The following is a 15192-nucleotide window of genomic DNA, read 5'->3' as shown; positions in this document are numbered from 1 at the left end:
TAAGCGACCTTCGACAAGAAAAATGTGGAAAAGGAATTTAGAATTGTACGGGCACTATCGTAAATTTATGGGTGATGGGATCATGAACATTCCTTATTTGTAAAACTTGTTGAAGAAGAACGCAGTGTGAAAACGGAGCGAAGAGTGCGAAACAGAATTCAAGCGAATTAAAGGCAGTTTGTGCAAGAGCAAACTACTGTGTTACCGAGATATGTCCTTGCCGTTCTGTCTTACGACGGACAGATCAGAATAAGATGGGGTATGTCAGCTGTTCCAGAAAAAAGTGGTGGATGGAAAGCTGGAACATCGCAGCGGGGCTTTTGCGAGTCGGATGCAAAACAGTCACGATAGTGGATATAGTATTTCATAGTAGCAGCTACTCGCAGTGGTTTACAGCTTTCAGAAGATCCGCACTTATCTGGAAGGTCATGACCTGATCGTACTATCTGATCATAAGGTGCTTAGGTACTTGTAAAACCGTAGACGGCTAAACAGCACTCATGCGATGCGAGAAGTTTCTTCAAACGTTTAAATACAAACGGCCGGAAAGAAACAGCAAATCTGAAAAGAGGACATCGATTTTGATGCCAGGACGGTATATGCTACCTGGATGATAATAGTTTCAACGTCTTCCGCCAACAGATAGCGTAGTAGCATAACTACTAGAGCGCCATCTGTGTCTACCTTTTGATAGGGAATGTTCACAGCCATAAGGATTAGTGTGGCGCAGATGTGTGCTTCCTACAGCCACCTCAGTGACTTTGAAATGGATCCGAGTGGCGGAATAATCCTTTCGGAGAACTGCCACACAAGTTGGAAGTCTTGCGTCGGTTGGGCCACGATTCTAGTACCAGTCGTCACTTGAACATTCTTACACCACAGAAAAGGTTCTGGATGTCCACGCAGCGCAGACGCACGCCAGGATCGTCGGACAACGGATTGCATTTTACTTGAGTCAAGTGGAATGAGTTCATGAACAGACAAGGGATCAAGCATATCAAAATATCGTTCTCAAAAGGACCTCTGCCACCCGTGTATGCATGGGGATGGACGTCTGTGCAGAAACTACGCAAGCATTAAGCATTCAAGATGGACGGAATATGTCCACTCGTTTGAAGATGTCTTGAACATTGTAAAAAGCAATGCTACAAGTTACTTGCCATATGAAGTGGTGATGGTTAGGAAGGCTTAGTTTTTGCTAACATGGATCATTAGTTTTTCATCCAGCATAAAAATCACTTCAGATGAAAGGGAGATATGTGGAAGAGTGTGGACGAAGAAAATGACAGACGAATGAAAGAAGAGAAATGGTAGGACACATTAGTCTGTAACGCAAACAATCGGGGACCGGGTGTTAGTGAGGACCAAGGAAAAATCAAGTGAGGAGGACGGTGAAATTAAAGAGTTACTTGACTTGTATTATGATTCATTCGTTGTTCCAGATTATCCACACCCGAAAGCTTACCAGCTAAGGCATGCAAAATCGGGAAAACGTCTCTGTTTGAGGACTAAGGTCGCACATAGAAAAAATTAGAGCTCAAGATATTGATATATGATTATGTATATGTGTTTTGAGTAGATAAAGATTTATTATATTGTGTAATGAGTGCAATTTGAAGGTAGTACATGTTAACAGAAGCACAAAAGCCACTAATCTGTGTGCAAGGATGGATGACAAACAAAATGGTTCAAATGGCTCTGAGCACTATGGGACTCAACTGCTGAGGTCATTAGTCCCCTAGAACGTAGAACTAGTTAAACCTAACTAACCTAAGGACATCACACACATCCATGCCCGAGGCAGGACTGGAAACTGCGACCGTAGCGGTCTCGCCGTTCCAGACTGCAGCGCCTAGAACCGCACGGCCACTTCGGCCGGCGATGGATGACAATTTTGAGTCCATGCCTGCGATCTAGGTGCTTGAAAAACGGAAAATCGTGAAGAATTATTTTAAGTATGAGTTAAATGGGATATTCTGTACATAATTCTTTTTGAATAATTCTTTTAGTGCCATATTTAGAGGGTCAGAAGTTACTGAAGTACATAAATTCTCAATGGAAATAAAACTTTGTATGACTTCAAGACGGATAAAATATTGCCTTACATTAAGAAATTGATTATAGTTTCTTACTGGATGAACTGATATTAATATGGAGTTCTAATGAACAAATAAAAATAGAAAGTTTCACATTATCAAGCATTTCCGCCGCGTAATTATGCCATTTGCATTGCCACTTATGTATATGTGATTTCACTAGAGAGGGCGTTCTGTGCCTGAACTAAGGGAATTCGTTGTAATGTAATTCATTGGTAGTTACACTTTAGTCACTTTTCGACAGGTCTCACGTCTTCATTGCTGACGGTGGCTACAAAGTAATACATGTGTGATGGAGGTATTTGGAGTCTAGCGCCATCCTCATCACTGAGAGGCTCTACAACTCTTAGTGTAGCGAGTCTGACGCCAGAACATCACTTGGTTTCCGTGAACTGAGAAAGTGAAATGCAAAGACGAATTCCGTGTTGTGACGCAAAACAGTGAGCTGTTTAAGAATATGTAAAGATGGATTTAGATCAGTTAATCCATTAAAGCAAGTAATATTTTGCGTAAATGAACGTAAATTCATAAAAGACATCTACAAGTCAGAGATTTGGAGCTACAATTAATCTAATTTATATGTTTAAAATAATTTTATACTGGATGTAAATGTTACTGAATAGGCCTGGGCTGAAGCACTGTAATTTCTTTAGGTGACTGATACTACCTCACACCACCTCAAGTTGTTTACGCTGTTGGTTAAGACACCAATAGTGGGTACGCTCAATGTCACTAGTTGTAACAGGTGCTACTTAATATGCCATCCAGTAATCTAAATGTCACATGAAGTGGACGTATTGTAACTTAACGACTCTAGGGAGAAGCCCTTGTTGGAACTTGACGTAACAAATAGTTAATACTTGTTGAGCAGACGAGGACGCGCTTACAATAGATGAATGTAGCTTAACGAGTGTTGGGAGAATACTGAGACTGCAGAGAAACCTAACAGAGAGTCAAGTGGGCCTTGAGACTGAGTAAATATGAACAGGTAGGCATGGAGAGGGCATACGCTCAATGACCAGATTTGCGCGAGCGAACGACTGCGTTTTACCAGCAGGGCGATTACAGGCAACAGCAGGACAGCCACGATGGACTGCAGTAGTTGGACCCTAAAGTATACGGCTGGCTAACGGTAGACACGTTATACGCTTTAATAACATGAAATGAGGCTGGGAAGAGTAATATAGTAAATACAAAAGCATCAAGTCAATAAATAGACGTCAAAACAGTGTATAAAAATTGGCAACTGCAATCATAACATATTTACAATTACACCATTCATTCCAGCACCAATGTTTCCACTTACTGAGTGATAAATAATTTTATGTTACACAATAAATCATATGGTCTGTAATGGCATTGGACAGTAGTCATCATCGGGATAAACAACGAATTTTACATTGCTCTCTAATATTCTGTAATATTAAGTTTATACGTCTAAGGATGTCGAAGCAGTTCGGTCTCCATAATTAACTTGAGTAAATAAACAGTACGTAGCTATTAGTGTATCGGTTTATTAGTTCATGATGAATGATGATTACTATATCAATAAGGGTGCACTAGAAGCACAAGTGCAAATGGAAATAAAACCCCACGCTTCTTGACAGCGCGTAGGGGCACGATGCGGGAGACCCGTAGCGTCGTACTGCGCAAGGTCCTAATGGAGGTGGTTTGCCGTTGGCTTCCTCCGACCGTAATGGGGATGAATGATGATGATGAAGACGACACGACAATTCCCAGTCATCTCGGGGCAGCTGAAAATCCCTGACACCGCCGGGAATCGAACCCTGGACCCCGTGCTCAGGACGCGAGAACGCTAACGCGAGACCACCAGCGGCGGACAGGAGCAGAAGTAGACCAATATAAATAAGATACATAACTGGTTTTAGCAGATGCGTAATGACATAACCTATCAATTAAAATATGGATTTCAGTTGTACGACCACTAGTGTGGGAATGGTGGCCCATTTGCATGTAAGTCAAGAATTGTTTGAAGTGTCTAACTTGGTGGAGTGCTGCTCGGGCTTTCATTGACTGTAGTTTCATGAGATTGGTGGATTTTGTTGGTTGAAGAGGTGCTCTGGGGAGCGGGATGGACGAAGTGCAAGGGGAACAGTTCGGGGCTCGACGGAGAAGGAGAGAAACTAGTTTTCTGCCGTCAGAAAGTATAGCAAAGTGGTGTGATTGAATTTATGTAGAGACACTTCGGATCACTTTTCGTATCTAGTTTAAGGGCATCTAAGAACACAGGTGAAGGAATTTACGGCTTCAAAAAAGTTGTATTTTGATCTGAGTGGGGATTCCATCACCATTCATCAGTCTAGAAAATTCAAGGGCTTTGATATATTTCAATAATTAACATTATTCAACTTAATCTACTGAGAACCTACTTGTAGGACCACCATTCGGTAGGAATTTGGACCTTACTAAATAAACCGTCGGCTCTTAAAAGTTAAGTTTCCAGCGTAGCCTATGTTTATTACACATGTTTCCCTGTTTGTTCATTAATTTGTAACTACCATAACTTGTCTTCTTTCGGTTATTCGACCGCACGAGCACTTTTTAGTTGAACACTTTGCTAATAAACCAACTGGGCGTGAAGCAGATGACTATGACTTGTCCGTAGGACTTCTACGAGACAAGCTTTAGTTAGCATCATACATTTGCTCCTCTGTCTTTTTAAATACAGAGCAATAACGACGCACCGCAAACATCTACAGGTTACACTGTACTTTTAAGATAACATCCTTATTACAGCAAACGGTACAGAAACTAAAAAACCACTATGTTGCAGTGGAACCATAAAAAATTTACCAACGTTACAGCAAACATTGTGAGAGACTACCTCATGTTACGTTGACTGTGTAACATATTGTCCAGTGTTAAGCAACGGTCACCGAATTCCTGCAAGTAGTAGAATCCTACTAGAGCTCTAAGGTGGACCACAGACCGCACACAACAGATCGTTACAAGTTCTGTATCACTCACATATCAACTGTGCTGAAATCGAATCTGTTAGTAGCTGTAATGTCATAGCTATCAGAAGTATCCTGTGCTTTTACCAAAGACCTCTTACCTTCAACAGTCATATCCCACTGTCTTTTTCATAAGTGTCAGGTACTGTAAGGGTTGTAGGATCTATTTATAGCTCACAAGCATTCTGTACTTGATGAGGTCAGCATGGTTGTTAGATGTCACACTGGAGGTACCAGGTTTTGGCACAAATATGGAATCACCACGTAGAATACGTTCTTCAACATACTTTGAGGTGAGAAATTCATGGGATACCTTTCACTATCATGTCGGATTTCCTTTTACCCTGCGTAATGCTGCAACTCGATGTGGTGTGGACTCAATGAGTTGTTCGAAGTCCCGTTCAGAAATATTGAGTCACGCTGCTTCTATAATCGTCCATAATTGCGAACAGGTTACTGGTGCAGAATTTTGTGGACAAACTGACCTCTCGATTATGTTCTGTATTTTCGATGAGAATCACTTCAGGCGATCTGAGAGGAGATATCATTCGCTGTTACCGTCCAGAATGATCTTCGTATGAATCGCTAACAATTGTGGGCTGGTGACATGGCTCATTGTCATCCACAAAAATTCAATCCTTCTTAGGTTGAAAACGGTCTCCATGTAGCCAAACATAAGCTTATCCCGTCAATGATCGGTACAGCAGGACCAGAGGACTCGGTCCATTCGATGTAAACACCTTGGGTCCATGGCTTCGTGGGGTCCGCTGCACACTCGAACCCTACCATTACCTCTTACCATCTGAAATTGGGACTCATCCGACCAGGTCACGGTTTTCCAGCCGTCTGGGATCCTACCAATATATTCACGATCCCTGGAGAGGAGCTGCAGGCGATTCGTGCTATTAGAAAAGTCAATCGCGACGATTCTCCGCTACCATAGCCCACACTGATCCCTGTGGTTACTTCAGGCAGCGTTGCTTGTATGTTAGCACTGACAACTCTACGCAGACGCCGTTGATCTCGGTCGTTAAGTGCATGCTGTCCTCCACTGTGATTTCCGTAGTGATGGACTAGCACTCTGCGTTCAAAGTCTGTGAAATCCCAATGTGTGGCCGTAATCACGTTAGAAATCTTTTTGCATGAATCACCTAAGTACAAATGATAGATCCATCAATACATCACCCGTTTGTACCTTGTGTACGCGATACTACCGCCGTCTCCATATGTGCTCAGCACTATTCCATGACTTTTTTCACATCAGTGTAAATGCACATGCTAACCAATCCTGCAGGTCGCAGTCTTTTATTTGATCACGGACAGTAGCTGTACACTTGTATGAAAATGCTGAAAATCTTAGTCTTGGGGAGAACAATGATAGATGGAGTTGTGAGTGCGTTATGTCGGAGCTAAGTAATGTCGAACATCGGCAAACTGCTGGTGCTCGTATGGTGGGTCCTTCTGCAAGAAAGGCAGCCAAAGCTTCTGGTGTTTCACGAATTACAATATCAAAGTTTTGTACCTCGTACAGCAAAGCAGAAAACCATGATGCGCTAAGTTACGCTGCAGAAGCTAGTTTGTGTTGAGAGATCGCCAGAGTCGATAACTGCAGAAGTTTGTTACAAAATGTAATAGGACGTAAGCTGCAAAAGTCACTGCAGACCTGATTCTCATCCTCGTGAAACCTACCAGCACCAGAAATCATTAAGGGAGCTCTGTATGCTGAGAACTGAAGGCAGAGCTGGAATCGTGATCATTTTGGCTGATCTAATCGATCACATGGTGCAACGTTTGTTCCGCAATGGTCATACTATGCTGCAAGATAACAGAGTCCCTATTCTCACAGCTTGCATCGTCAAGGGCTGGTTTTGTGAGGATGGAGATGAAATGTTGCATCTTCCCTGGCCGCAACAGTCACCAAATCTCAGTATTATTAAGCTTTTGTGGTCTACTTCGGGGAGATATGTGCATAATCGTTATAAGTCTCTATCATAGTTACGCAAATTTGTCACTATTTAGAAGAAATATTATATCATTCCCTTGAAAACCGTACCGGAGCTATATTTATCCTTTCTCACATGATGGAAGCTGTTTTGAATTACAACCGATTTTCTATACCGTATAAGGCACGGTAAAGTGTTGTGTTTTTGATGTTTCCATATTTTTGGTCACTACCTGTAAGTTCTATCTACTGAATACAGAATCCAAAATGGCTATGAGTTTAAAATAGACGATGGAATTTAAGATCACTGACCTATGATATTAGGGTCCCAATGGAAAACCAGGATATTATCTATGATGTTATAATCGAAGGTGGTGATTAAGGATGGCTGACCTGGGTATACGAGCACAGCCTGTTACGTTACCGGTCCAAAATTATCGTTGCAAATACTGGTGAAGTACAATATCTTATCTCTTCCTTTTCTTTGCATCATTCACTCACCAGGTAAACTCGATAGTCACGTTCAATACACCCTAATGAATGCTTTATAATCGTGAAGCATCCTCAGACATCGGCCTCTTACACACTGAAAAAACTTACACACCTGATTGTAAGTAGTAACCACATCAAAAAGCTTATTATTATTATTATTATTATTATTATTAATGTTATTGTGGTACGGTACAGAGATTGCGCTGCCACACCAAAGTTGGCAAAGCGAATCGATATCACAGACATTAGCGAGGATTCACTGCAACCTGCAAAACATGTGGGACACCCTGTTGAAGACCACGCCTCCTCCGTCAGCGTAGCAGCACCTTCACGCCACGGTCAATATAGTGTCGAACAAGCAAGAGCTCTGTCCCAGCTCGAGACCTCAGCCACAACAATTTACATCACTGAGTAGTACAATGACGGTTAAAGTTTCTGAACTTATAATTTGGTCAATACTGAACACTGTACCTCAAGAGAACAGTTTGGTAATTAGTGCATCAAGTGAAGCTTTTTTAGTCAATGACAGTTGCAAATTATCGACAACTCCTTTGGCAAAGAAGTGTGTGAAAGTTAAGTAAATTCATTTATGTGGTAAACAGAACAATTATTTCATGTGTTCTTCTGTAATGAGACTTCTTCAAGAGCAATCAAAGAACCCACAGCTGTGGCTTGACGAGTGTAGTTCCGCTTGGTCACAACAATTATTATTATTAATATTATTATTATCATTTCTATATTTAATTGAGTGTATGTGTGTGCGTTGTATGATTTTCATTTATATCTCTCTCAGTTCAAGATCTCTCTGACATAACAGATGCAGAGTCTGGTATCTTAGCATCAACAGAAATCAAGTCAGCACACTGAAATGTTTCCAGATTTCGAATTTCCACTATCATCATCACCTGCACTGCTCATCAAATTGCTGGCGTTACATGGTTCACCTATGAATGTTGTGTTATTCCCTACAATGTACCAGCTGAGTGTGAGTTAGGGTAAAAGGATTGTTACAGGCATGGCGTCAGATCGCGTGTTATTAGTGACGACTCAACTGTTGATAGTATCCTTATTAAAAATGGAAATCAAATCGACGTCTTTTAGTGTGTTTAGGTGATATTTCTAGGAAAGTAGCGCCATAGATAAATGTATGTAGCTATTTTCTAGACCGTGTGGTAGGAAGAGGAATTTTAGGAACTACTCCTTTTACCGATTGTGACATTTGTATTACTGCAGTTGAAGTGTCAGATGTACACTACTGGCCATTTAAATTGCTAAACCACGAAGATGACGTGCTACAGACGCGAAATTTAACCGACAGGAAGAAGATGCTGTGATATGCTAAGGATTAGCTTTTGAGAGCGTACACACAAGGTTGGCGCCGGTGGCGAGACTTACAACGTGCTGACATGAGGAAAGTTTCCAACCGATTTCTCATACACAAACAGCAGTTGACCGGCGTTGCCTGGTGAAACGTTGTTGTGATGCCTCATGTAAGGGGGAGAAATGCGTACCATCACGTTTCCGACTTTGATAAAGGTCGGATTGTAGCCTGTCGCAATTTTGGTTTATCCTATCGCGACATTGCTGCTCGCGTTGGTCAAGATCCAATGTCTGTCAGCAGAATATGGAATCGGTGGGTTCAGGAGGGTAATACGGAACGCTGTGCTGGATCCCAACGGCCTCGTATCACTACCAGTCGAGATGACAGGATTCTTATCACATGGCTGTAACGGATCGTGCAGCCACGTCTCGATCCCTGAGTCAACAGATGGGGACGTTTGCAAGACAACAACCATCTGTACGAACGGTTCGACGACGTTTGCAGCAGCATGGACTGTCAGTTCGGAGGCCATGGCTGCGGTTACCCTTGACGCTGCATCACAGACCGGAGCGCCAGCGATGGTGTACTCAATGATGAACCTGGGTGCACGAATGGCAAAACGTCATATTTTCGGATGAATCCAGGTTCTGTTTACAGCATCATGATGGTCGCATCCGTGTTTGGCGACATCGCGGTGAACGCGCATTGGAAGCGTGTATTCGTCATCGCCCTACTGGCGTATCACCCGACGTAATGGTATGGGGTGCCATTAGTTACACGTCTCGGTCACTTCTTGTTCGCATTGACGGCACTTTGAACAGTGGACGATACATTTCAGATGTGTTACGACCCGTGGCTCTACCCTTCACTCGATCCCTGCAAAACTCTACATTTCAGCAGGATAATGCACGACCTCATGTTGCAGGCCTGTACGGGCCTTTCTGGATACAGAAAAGGTTCAACTACTGCCCTGGCCAGCACATTATCCAGATATTTCACCAACTGAAAACGTCTGGTCAATGGTGGAGGAGCAACTGGCTCGTCACAATACGCCAGTCACTACAGTTGATGAACTGTGGTAGCTGTACACGCCATCCAAGCTCTGTTTGACTCAATGCCCAGGCGTATCAAGGCCGTTATTACGGCCAGAGGTGGTTGTTCTGGGTACTGATTTCTCAGGATCTATGCACCCAGATTGCGTAAAAATGTAATCACATGTCAGTTCTAGTATAATATATTTGTCCAATTAATACCCGTTTATCATCTGCATTTCTTCTTGGTGTAGCAATTTTAATTGCCATTAGTGTATGTTGCTCTTTGAGCCTAAAGAATTTTTGGAACCGATTTTTGTAACAGTGGTACAGACTTTTGTGTAGCAGAATTATATACTTTAGCAGGAATTTTACTTTCACGATTCGGTATAGTCAATACTTGTTGCAAGGTGTCAGGCAAATCCAACACCTTCCATGAAAACCCGGACATGATTATTAAATCCAGTAGTATGTCACATAGCTCCGAACAAATCGTGACATTAAATTAACCAAAGTAATACGAGTAACGAGTGAGCAAATGGAATACCACAGACTAACACAAGAATGCCTAAATGCTTGTCATACCTTCCCACCGTGAGACAGACGCAGTTCCGAGGGGAGAAACGAGAACAGAAGCCAAGAGCAGAACCGTGTTATGCTAGAAGGCCCTACGATAAGGGACGGACACTCACGTCGCCAGCTAACCACCAGGACCACCCCCCAGCCCATGTTAAAAGCTAGAGCCTTCCAGAAGAACAGTATAGATCTTACGATAACACTAAAAGGGCCACACCAGCCGCAAGTTTTAGCGTGAGACTTTTTCGCGTCTCTGTTACGTTGCAAACGTTAAAAACATTGTCCCACCACGAAAAGTAACCACCCTGACCACCCCCCAGCACATATTAAAAGATAGAGCCCTCGAGAAGAACAGTATACATCTTACGATAACACTAAAAGGGCCACACCAGCTGCAAGTTTTAGCGTGAGACTTTTTCGCGTCTCTGTTACGTTGCAAACGTTAAAAACATTGCCCCACCACGAAAAGTATAAAGTTTCTCATTGGATAGAGAGAATTTTTGCAGGCGGAGCTTAAGGTTAACATTGAGACCCTGATAGGTCAGATGAAAACACAGCCAGATAGTTTTTTTTTAAATCAACTTCGGTAAACTGTAGTAAGGAGAAGTTAGGAGAGAGTTGCTTTGGAGACGGAGAGCTGTATGGAGCTGCGCCGGCCGTCGCCCCCGGACAAACACCGACAAGGTAATGAACGCACGCGATGCCGCATTTTTTAGTGCATAAGGCTTCATTCAGAACTGCGGAAGTCTCATCTGTTACATCCCCTTTTTACGTAATACTTGTCGATCGTCAATTGAAGCTCATGGCATTCACATTTGCTACGTAAGTTAAAATCTGAAATGCGATGATTTTTCTGTTATATAATTATTGAGAAGACACATCAGCCACTGTAATTTACGACATGTTAGATAAGTAATTAAAGATAATTCAGGGTCACTGTAGACCATTTTGATAGTTTTCTCTTTTGTGAAACTTTAAATCTAGATTATAGATGTGATATGACATTGGTCATCCTTCGATCCATTGTAGAACTTGGAAACCCATTCAGCGAATATTCGTTCACAGTTTTGTTGAACGCAGTTGGTTTTTATCATCTTGTATTAAAACATTTCCTTTTATCAATAGTGATATTTATAAACAATGGTTTGTGAGTAGAGTAAAATTTTGAATGGTAAACTTAACTGCTTTTACGACGTTATTTTACCAGCTAACTAAAAATAGGAAAGCCTTGAATCCCTTGTATTAATTTTAGTTAGTACTAAGATTCTTTTACAGGGAGTGCAGTGGAGCTGACGCTGAAATAATTAAATATTTGGTTATATCATCGCTAGTCTCACTGAACTCTTCTGAACTCTACATGTCATGTGTGGTCTGGGGTCTCCTTACCAGCAATAGGTCCCAGGTTCAAAGTAGTCAATTCCCTAAAAAACACGCTCAGAGCGTCGTTGTGCGAAAATGGTAGGGAGACACGACATAGAACAACAGACACCATGCAGAATGTTAGAGAATGGCGACCCTGCCAGGAAGGTAAAATACCTTGATTGAAGGTCCACCACATGCCTTACTAGGTCAGAAAAATGTCCTGTTTAAAAATTTTCCTAGTAAAAAATGTTTTCCTAAAGTTATAAATAGTCGAAAACAGTAGCTGCAGCGATAGATAGTAAGAAAGTATTCAATAGAACGTGAGACATTCTAGCAGAGACAATAGCATAATTAAGTTATGGATTTTAATATTGTTAGAATTAAGTTTTGTCTCCAACGCAAGCGCACAGGTGGCGGATACATCGTTGACAAGTTGGTTCTGACCCACCAAGTAAGTGAATGGATTGTCAACTCGTGTGTGCAAGAAGTTTATGAAACGCGTGAGATCGTATGAGCGCATGTTGACGAGATGTAGGGCGCGTGAATTGCTTTTAAAACAGAAAATAAGGGATTCGGAAAGATTGGCAATGGCAGATCGAGACATTGACCGAATTGAGGAAGAGACCCAGCATGAAGATGGACAGAGAATAGAGGACAGTACAACAGACGATGCAGTATCGAGAGAAATAGGACAGATAACGCACCATAACGAGGATTATGTACGCCAAGGCACAGAAAACCTAGGTCAGCATACGACAGAGGAGCAGGAAAGTAGAGAGACAGCCGATGAGGATTCTAAGTTGCGTCTTGAATACGTAGAACCCATAGTACAAGTAATCAGAGCTCCCTCACCACAGACTACAAGGAATTCGAGCAGTAACGTGTCACCGCACAGTTCAATGCAATCGGTTGCGAACTAACACTTGGGCGAAAACACAGAGCGTAGGACGTCGGAAGAAAACGCAATAGGACCCACTAATCTGGCAGAATTATTACAACAAATTACAGAAACCATGACAAGACAAAATAAAGAAATTGCGAACCAAATTAAAATTCAGAATGCAGAAACGACGAACCAAATTGCAGAAACTACGAGACAAATGCATGAGATTAAAGAACAAAATAAAAAAAAAATTCAGTTACACCTAAGTCATATTGAAGACGAGGCAAAAGAATCTCGAGAAGTGATAGGAAACTTAATAACAGGTCACAATCAATTGAGAACAGACATTGACAAGGTACAAGCGGACGTACAAACATTGCGTAATGATATTCAGGACGAGATAAAAACATTACGTAACAACACCCAGGGAGAAGTCAAGAAACTAGAGAAACAGATAAACGTAATTACTAGACAAGCAGCAGGTACAGCGCGTGAAATTGTTGAAAACAGTGTGTTACGCAAACGTATCACAAAAGCAGCGCTGAAAAGATATGATAACCGCATAGTCCAAATAGAGGCGCAAACGAAGCAACAGTTTCAGAAATTGCGAACGGAGTTGTTGCAAACTATTAAAGAGCGTAGTGAACAGGATCGAACAAGCACTGACTCTGCAAACACATCCGTATCTGTAACAGCACCGGAAAAACAAGCAGTTAACGAAGATATTACGCATTTGAGATTTCAATCACAGACGGAAGGTAACATCCGTGAAATCAGACAGCCTGCACAGTAACAAACACGTTTCGAAATTCTTAATGAACAATCGGCACCACAAACACATGCGGAACCACAAATGTATGTTTCAAGACAGTTTGGATCGTGCAATGAAGCGGCAAGGTTAGCCAGACAAGATACCGAACCAATACCTGACAATGGAAAGCCAGGTCGCGAAGAGTACAGTGCAATGCATTCAGCTACACGTTCACAACCGATGGAAGAAAATTATTGCGTACCACTCCAACGATACTACGCAAGGGTAGGCGAAAGTTACAGTGGACAATATCCAATGAATCTACCGCAACCGGAAAGAACGACGGGAGAAATGACCAGAAACAAAAGTGGCGAAGAATCGCGAATTTCATATGGAACTATGACGAAGCACGACAACGATCATTTCCTCACAGTCAGAAAATTTCAACACTTTCGAGAAGGAAACTCATTACATCCACGAACTTTTATTGATCAATTACGAGTAGGATTACCAGAACACTGGACGCTAGCACACAAATTAGACTTTATATGTGCACACATGTCAGAAACAGTCGCAGAAACCATGCAGAATGTTGCAGCGACATGTTGATCGTACGAAGATTTCAGAGAGAAGTTTCTCTCACGATATTGGTCCAGCGAAGCACAGAACAGAGTGAAGTAGGAATTATTACAGAACCCATATTTTGAAGATTTAGGAGAGAAGAGTCCCGTGAAATTTTTCGAATTAATGACAAAGAAAAATCAGTGCTTAGATGTACCATACAGTGACGGAGAGTTGATTAAATTATGCGCGATGAAGTTACCATTGAAATACCAGCAGTCATTAGTACGTCGTGGAGGCAATGACGTCGAAGCATTTAAAGGTATTCTAAGGGAACTAGAGTTCATATTTTTGGAAGATTATGCAAGAAAAAGACAAAGCGCACGTGAAAACGAAAGCAAAAAGCAGTGGAATCCACAAGACACAGTACGAAGAAACAATAATTACGAACCACGTGATAACTTCGCACCAAGAAACGACAATAGATTTCAACGAAGAACCGGTATTGGATTTAGAAGAGAATATTGCAATAACTATAATTCACCCAGGAACGGCAACAACTATTACAGAGGGAATAACGACAACCGGAACGGGTATTGGAGCGCCAACAGACCGACAAATTATCAACATAGAAACCATTATCAACAAGCTGAACAAGAAAAGAGCATACAGATAGAAGAGGTGGAGGTAAGACCACCAAACCCCGATAAACGTTCGAATTGACAGCTAAGCGCCATGCCAAAGGGAATGACGCACCGACCCAGGACAATTGCAGCACCTTGAACAGAGGAGTAAATACCTTATCACGAGAAGAGAAGAAGGAAGAAACAAATCCGCAGGGACCAGATGAAAACGAAAACAGGAAAATAACAATATCGTGTTGGGACGAAATTAATTGGGAGAATACTGACGAGGAAGATGAATTACCAGAGGCATGCACAACGAATGTAGGAGGAAAGGACGAAGTAATGAGTATTGCAGAGCTATTTGAGATGGAAACCAGGGAAAGCGAATTCAATGAGGATAATGCGCAGTCGACAGAAGTTGAAAATAAGTTACTAGTGGGCACACAAACCAACGTATATAATGAAGGAAGTAATGAAGCGATAATTAGAGAATTTAGATGCGATTATGTGGAAGTAGCGACGAAGAAGGAGAAGATAGACGAGGATGAGGAAAAAGTAGAGGATGTTGAAGAAAGC

Source organism: Schistocerca serialis, chromosome 3, assembly GCF_023864345.2.
Source record: "Schistocerca serialis cubense isolate TAMUIC-IGC-003099 chromosome 3, iqSchSeri2.2, whole genome shotgun sequence".
Lineage (NCBI taxonomy): Eukaryota > Metazoa > Arthropoda > Insecta > Orthoptera > Acrididae > Schistocerca > Schistocerca serialis.
The sequence above is the reverse complement of the archived record's forward strand: the minus strand, read 5'-3'. Positions refer to the sequence as shown.